The sequence below is a fragment of the Corvus brachyrhynchos genome, unplaced genomic scaffold (genome assembly GCF_000691975.1).
Source record: "Corvus brachyrhynchos isolate BGI_N302 unplaced genomic scaffold, ASM69197v1 scaffold6, whole genome shotgun sequence".
NCBI classification, from domain to species: Eukaryota; Metazoa; Chordata; class Aves; order Passeriformes; family Corvidae; genus Corvus; species Corvus brachyrhynchos.
The window spans coordinates 4,770,804-4,776,800 of NW_008238632.1; the positions used below are offsets into that span (position 1 = coordinate 4,770,804).

General features: G+C 46.1%; 1 long non-coding RNA gene across 1 annotated transcript; it reads right to left on the reverse strand.

Moving 5' to 3' along the window:
* Positions 1–4,266: 4,266 nt before the first annotated feature.
* On the reverse strand, positions 4,267–5,991 carry LOC108447392. The gene is made up of 2 exons (XR_001862937.1): positions 5,506–5,991; positions 4,267–4,944 (listed from the first exon to the last, which is right to left on the reverse strand). It is a non-coding gene; the product is annotated as an uncharacterized LOC108447392 (long non-coding RNA).
* Positions 5,992–5,997: the final 6 nt, after the last annotated feature.

The following is a 5,997-nucleotide window of genomic DNA, read 5'->3' on the forward strand; positions in this document are numbered from 1 at the left end:
TTATTTGATGAAAAATATTTCTTCACATGGATAAGGTGTACCCAAGTTTAAAAAAAAAATATTATAATGGCCATTCCCAAGACACCTTTTGCAAGTGACTCTTGGTGGAAGGACATGACTGTGCTCTGCAGTCAGCCCGGCAGTCACATTCCTTCGGCTGAGTGGGAATTATTTAAGTTTGCTCCAACTTAAAGATAGCAGTAGCAACAGAATTTACTTAGGAGCCAGACAGGCTCCTATGCCAATAAAATTGCGCTGCACTGACCCAGAGAGGGCATCTTGCTAGTAGACAGATCAGTGGTTGGGCAGGTTCTGCTGCATTTCCTTCCACTTGCCCCAAAACATTTGCACACAGCAGCGTTAGAAACGTGCAGCAGGGACAAGCTGACACACGGACAGGGAGCTGGGGGGGACTAAAGGGTACAAGAGTTGTGCCTGACAGGTGACAGCTGGCCCTGGGGTCTCTGCTGGGGAGCAGAGGCAAGTGAATGTCCCGAGGCTGGAGAAGTGAGGTTACTCCAGGGTGACCAACCTTGCAAGCCGCCTGCCAAAACCCTCATATGGCCAAAGGTTAAGGAAGAAGAGAAAGCTCCAGCACGGGTTTACCTGAACCCCATGGGCCCATGCTCTCCATGGGGCTGGGGAACCACCTCTACCAACAACCTTCATGCAACACAGTGCTGGTGCCTGGGGTCCCCTGGCAGATTCTGCGCCTGCACAACCCACTGCTCATCCTGTGAGGCCACTCCAGCCCGGGGAACCGCACTTGTCCTGCCCAAGGATCCACTGCTGGACACCTCTGATCTCTATTCCTAAATACCTCCACCCTTCCCAATGCATAAGCTCCTTTTGAAGGGTATTTTACTGATGTGGCAAAGACAAAACCACAAGCATTAGGATTTGCCAGCGCAGCCCTCGAGGTTCTTACACAGTGCACGCCATAGGTGCCTATAGAAAGCCTCACCTGTCCTTGCTCCATGCAATGCCAAGGATGGACACGGGACGAGAATGCTACAGGGACTTCTTGGGGACAGAGGTGGGTTTGTGGCAGAGGGTTGCAGACAGAGACAGAGCAGGCTGGCAGTGTCACTAGTTCTGGGCTTGTCCAAAGCCTGCCTCTTCCACCGAGGTCACACGTAGTGCTAGGTGAGCATAACTGAAATAGCTGAGAAATGTATTTTCCTGTTTCACACAGGTATAAAAACGTACTAAATTTAAAAATCTTAAGAACATGGGGTTTGCAAACAATCTGTTCACTGATACTGCAATTCACAAATCCAGTATATTACCTTTGTTTAATAAACATTGATTCATAATAAACATATATTATTTCGGTAAGTATGCCCAGATTATTTCCAACAAACACCTTAAAGATTGTAGTTTTCTGAATTTTGAATTACAATTTCCCTTCAATGTTAGCTTGACACACCAAATGAAGAGCAAAAGTATGACTCACTAAAATGTAAAAATTACAAATACAAATTAATGTATTTTCATGTGTATAACTGCCCAAACGACAGGCACTGTCTAGTTCTGGTTTGAGAAAAACACAGACTGAATGAAAATGTTATATATGTGTCTGTGAATCAGTACTGTCTGAAGACACAGTAGTGAATAAAGATAAGTCTTTCTCTTAGAAAATTAAAAAAATATATTATTTTAATTTTTTTTCTTTCATTATGCCTGTGTGGCACCATCTCTGTATCTTTAGACAATCTATCAAAGATTCCCTCTTCCAAAGAGTCTCAGGTACTGCCCCCACTCCAAGGAAACATTGCTGCCCTCCAAATGCTATTGAGACACAAGATCTCCTGCCATCCCAGCCATGGATGACTTGCAGTTCCTACAAAAGTTGTGCTGATGAACTGCTCCATGGGAACACACCTACACCCTGTGCCTGGGCTGCAGGAGTTCCCTGGCCTTGCAGACAGTACAAGGCTGTAGCAGCACCTGTGGGAATGGGCTGGATGAGCTGAAGGAAAACTAAAAGGGAATCCAAGCCACGTCTTGTTCAGGAGCTGAAACTCACAGGAGTCAGGAGAGCTCTTTCCTATCACTCTGAGAACTTTGCATGATCTTAATAGGGCCACAGCAGTGTGGGACTTGAGACTGGAAAACCTGTCAACCACAGGGACATCGTGCCAGCACCCCTGACCTCTTCATTCCTCCTATGTGACTTCAGACTTGGGACTTTTGGACACCTCCTAGCAGTCTGAGGTTCATTAAAAAGTTACTGGGAAGTAGAGAAGGCGGCTATGGGTGTGCAGCCAATGTGGTATAAATGTATGCTGAGTGTGGGGCAGGTGGAATAATTGTTCTGCAGCCCCTTTTTTTGAGCTGAAGCCCAATCCCTGCTGCTGGTTCTGTGGGACTGAGCTCAGTGACTTATTCCATCCCTTCCAGGCCCTCCAACTAAAGAATAAATTCAGTTTTACTGTCTTTATTTACAGCGTATGCTAATTCACTTCTGGGGAAAAGCTGCTGTACAAAGCATCTGAGTCCGAGGTAGTTTCATGTTTAAGCAGCTATTGAAGAACTACTCATCCTCATGAAACAGCTACCTCTGAGGGGCTGCTAAAGCCACAGTCTGCGTGGTTATCAGCAATACAGATGGCAGTCATGTAAAAGAAACATGACTTTGCAGCAGGACAGGCTTCCATGGTCAATCTCTGTAAGTAGCTGCTGTCTCCCATTCCATATGTATGCAGCCTCTCTCTGATCCCCCACAAATCAGCAGAGCAATGGGAACACAGGTGAGACAAATAGGAAGAACAACACCTCTACTGTTTGGCTTTTGCTGGGTTACCCACATCCATCCTGAGCTGGATCCTTGTACACGTGGGAAGTTCTGCCTCCAGCCCAAGAGCTGTACACTGTTGTAAAATCTAATCCACATGGCAAGGATACTCCTCAGCAGCAACAGGTCCTCTTTTCACTTCTCCTTAGTGAAGTGGCCTTCCCTCAGGTTATTGCATCTGCCTTATGACTGATACACTGGATTTCCACTACGTTTAAAACAGCCCATGAGAGTCTGTAGCAGTTCACCAGCCTTGACAGGAAAGGAACCTTTTTCACAAGACCTGTGCTGAATACTGTTCAATACAATGGGATGATCATGCTCCTTTTCTCCATGTGATCTCAGGGCACTTCCACCCCTGAGCACTAAAATTTGTCTTGTTTTTGGGAAAAAAAACCCCGCAAACAATGCCAAACTGACTCTTTGACAGAAAGTGTATGTGGCAACCCATCTCCTTCCAGCAGCAAGGCTGGAACAGGAGCTCCCTCTGGGCCCCTCAGCCAGCTCAGGCAGCTCAGGGCAGAGCTGGGGGCTGGCACCACTCAACCCCCCATGCCAGTTCTGCTATGCTGGCACCTCGTTCTTGCTCTCACCCTTCAGAGTCAGCAGGTTCACAGGGTCTGGTCCCTAGCCTAGATAATAAATGCAAGCCCTTGCAGATGTGGAGTGTGGAATTTTAACTGTTTAGGCAGGTATTGCTGGTATTTCAATCACTTTCTCAAACGGCCCATCTGTCTCATTCTGCCAGCAAACGATGACTGGAGCTCCACAGTTTCTTACTTCATGTCTCAGTTTGAGACAAGTTTAGGGGGAAATGCTCTGGAAGGAACGTCTCCTCCACAGAAGACAGGTTTCAGCACTCCCTCCCCCACCAATACGAAAGGAATTTCTTGGAGTAAAGTGAAAAAAAAAAATTATTTAACAAACAAAGTGCCACAAGGCACAGGAAAAAAATAATAATGTTAGATATTAAACTTCCTCATTGCGGAGAAAGCTGGTGGATTTAGAGTTCCCTCTGTAGCTGGCCTGGCCCCTCCCGAGGTCTGAGGCCAGGATGTGGCATCCCCACAGCCTCCCTGCCGGTCCACAGGGTCTGATGATCTGGTCCTCGGATCACAGCTAGACCAAACAGTTCCGGAAGAAGAAGAAGTTACCAGAGGATTTTGGTATGCCGGTATGCAGTCCTGGGAAAATTTCTGGCCTCAGCTAACAGGCTAGCTAAAAGCAGGAATATGCTCTCTCCTGCTGCAAGCAGAGTCGAGCAATACAGGGGAGAGTGAGTCCTTGAACACAAACTGCACTGAAGAATTTGCCCGGCTTAAAACCCCCCCCCTCCCTTTTTCCTCAGACCCAGCCTAAAGCTGCGGGACCCGCTTCTGGGCATAAAGTGGAAAATAGGGAAATACAGTATTGTCATAAAATCACCCCAAGATGCTTCGAGTGTTTGAACAAGCAGTGAACCTTTTGGCTTGTGGCCACCTTCAGAAATACAGATTATTAATATTTATTTATATCAAATAATTAACCAGGAAATACAGGCGCAGAGCAGTGCTCAGCTCAATAATGTGGCATTATACAACCACGCAGCAAAGCAACCTTCCATCCCTCAATCAAAGTACCAGGCAGGAAAGAACAAGAGAGGTACAGAGCATAAAGAAAGAGCATTTCTGTGCCACAAAGATTTATTGCAAGAATTGCTGTCTATGACTAATAAAAGATTTTGAAAAAGCCCATGTTGAATGAAATAACAGTTAAATGTAGGGATGACTGTGCTGGGTCAGAACAGCAGCATTTCAAGCCCAGTCCAGGACTATCTCCAGAGCAGCCAGCAGTAATTGCCTAATGGCAGCATGAGCACAGGGGAGGCTGCTCCCCAAAACGCTTCCGCAGGATGCGGATTTGCACCTCAAAGAGTTCCTGAATCAGAGGTGTTTTTGTTGAACATCCCTGCACAGATTTTTCTTCCATGATCGTGCTTAATTGCTTTTTGAACTGCTTCCTGACATCCTGTAGCAGTGAGTTCCAAGATTTGAAGAGGCACCTTCTTTTGAACCTGCCACCCCATAATTTCATTTGATGATCACTCTTCTCCCTCAGCTGTTATGCTAAGCATTTCAGTAAATGCCTCCCCTTGAATCCAGTGACAACTAAAAGAAGAGAATAAACTTCCTATTTAGAGAATTCAGCTGTATGAAAGCATATATATATCTATATAAAATCACAAGATACTCTGCAAGGTATCTTCCCCAATAGCAAATGCATATTCTTTATTATCTTACCAAGGTCTCACCAAAAAAAAGTAAAAAAGCCTCCAAAAAAAAAAAAAAAAGAAAAACACAACAAAAAAACCCACCCAAACACACACAAAAAACCAAACCTGGTGATCCTATAGTAGATACCCTATCAGAGAGTAGCAAAGGACTGTGTGCAAGTAGCAGGGTGAGAACAGGTACATTTGCACAGTGCAGACTGAGAACATATATGTTGGGAGCATTGCCACAAAACCAGCACAGCTTAAGCAAGTAGGAACACATCTTTGAAGGCATCCACTGCACTTACAGCCCATGCAATCTTGAGTATAGTCAGGAACTTGGTCTATTTTTAACATTTTCCGTATCACTTTTTTTAAAAAGGCCCACATCTTCAAAGAGGAAACCGTTTGCTTTCATTTTGAGTCATATCAGTTTTCACAGTTCTCCTCTCCTCACCTGCTTGTGATGCATTCCCATCTTCCCCAGCTGGAAAGCAGATAAAAAGAAAACCCCACCTTAGGTTTCTCCATTGGTGGATGAGAGTTCATGCATTCATCGTGCATGTCTGTATAGGATGGGGAAGCCCGACCCCTGAGCCCCAGGCAGGGCGGGCCTCAGTAGCATCCTACCCAGAAAGGGCCTGGCCCTGCACTATCTCTGCAACCTTCTCCGGTGGCACCACGGCTCAGACTAATGCAGGAGAGATGGAAGAGCTCGGGCCAAGGCGATAAGCTTTATCAGCCCACTTCCTCCACTGGGAACAGGCAGTCTCAAGTCTCAAACAGATGCTGTTTTAAAAGCACACACATGACACGGCTGCCAGGACAGGTTTGGGTTTTTCACCGGCTCCCCTCGGTTGCTGCACAGGAAGGTGGAGCGCACGCTTTGAAGGGAGGAAGGAGCTAAAACCTGCAGGAAGAGTCACAGAATCCTTGAGGGAGGACAAAC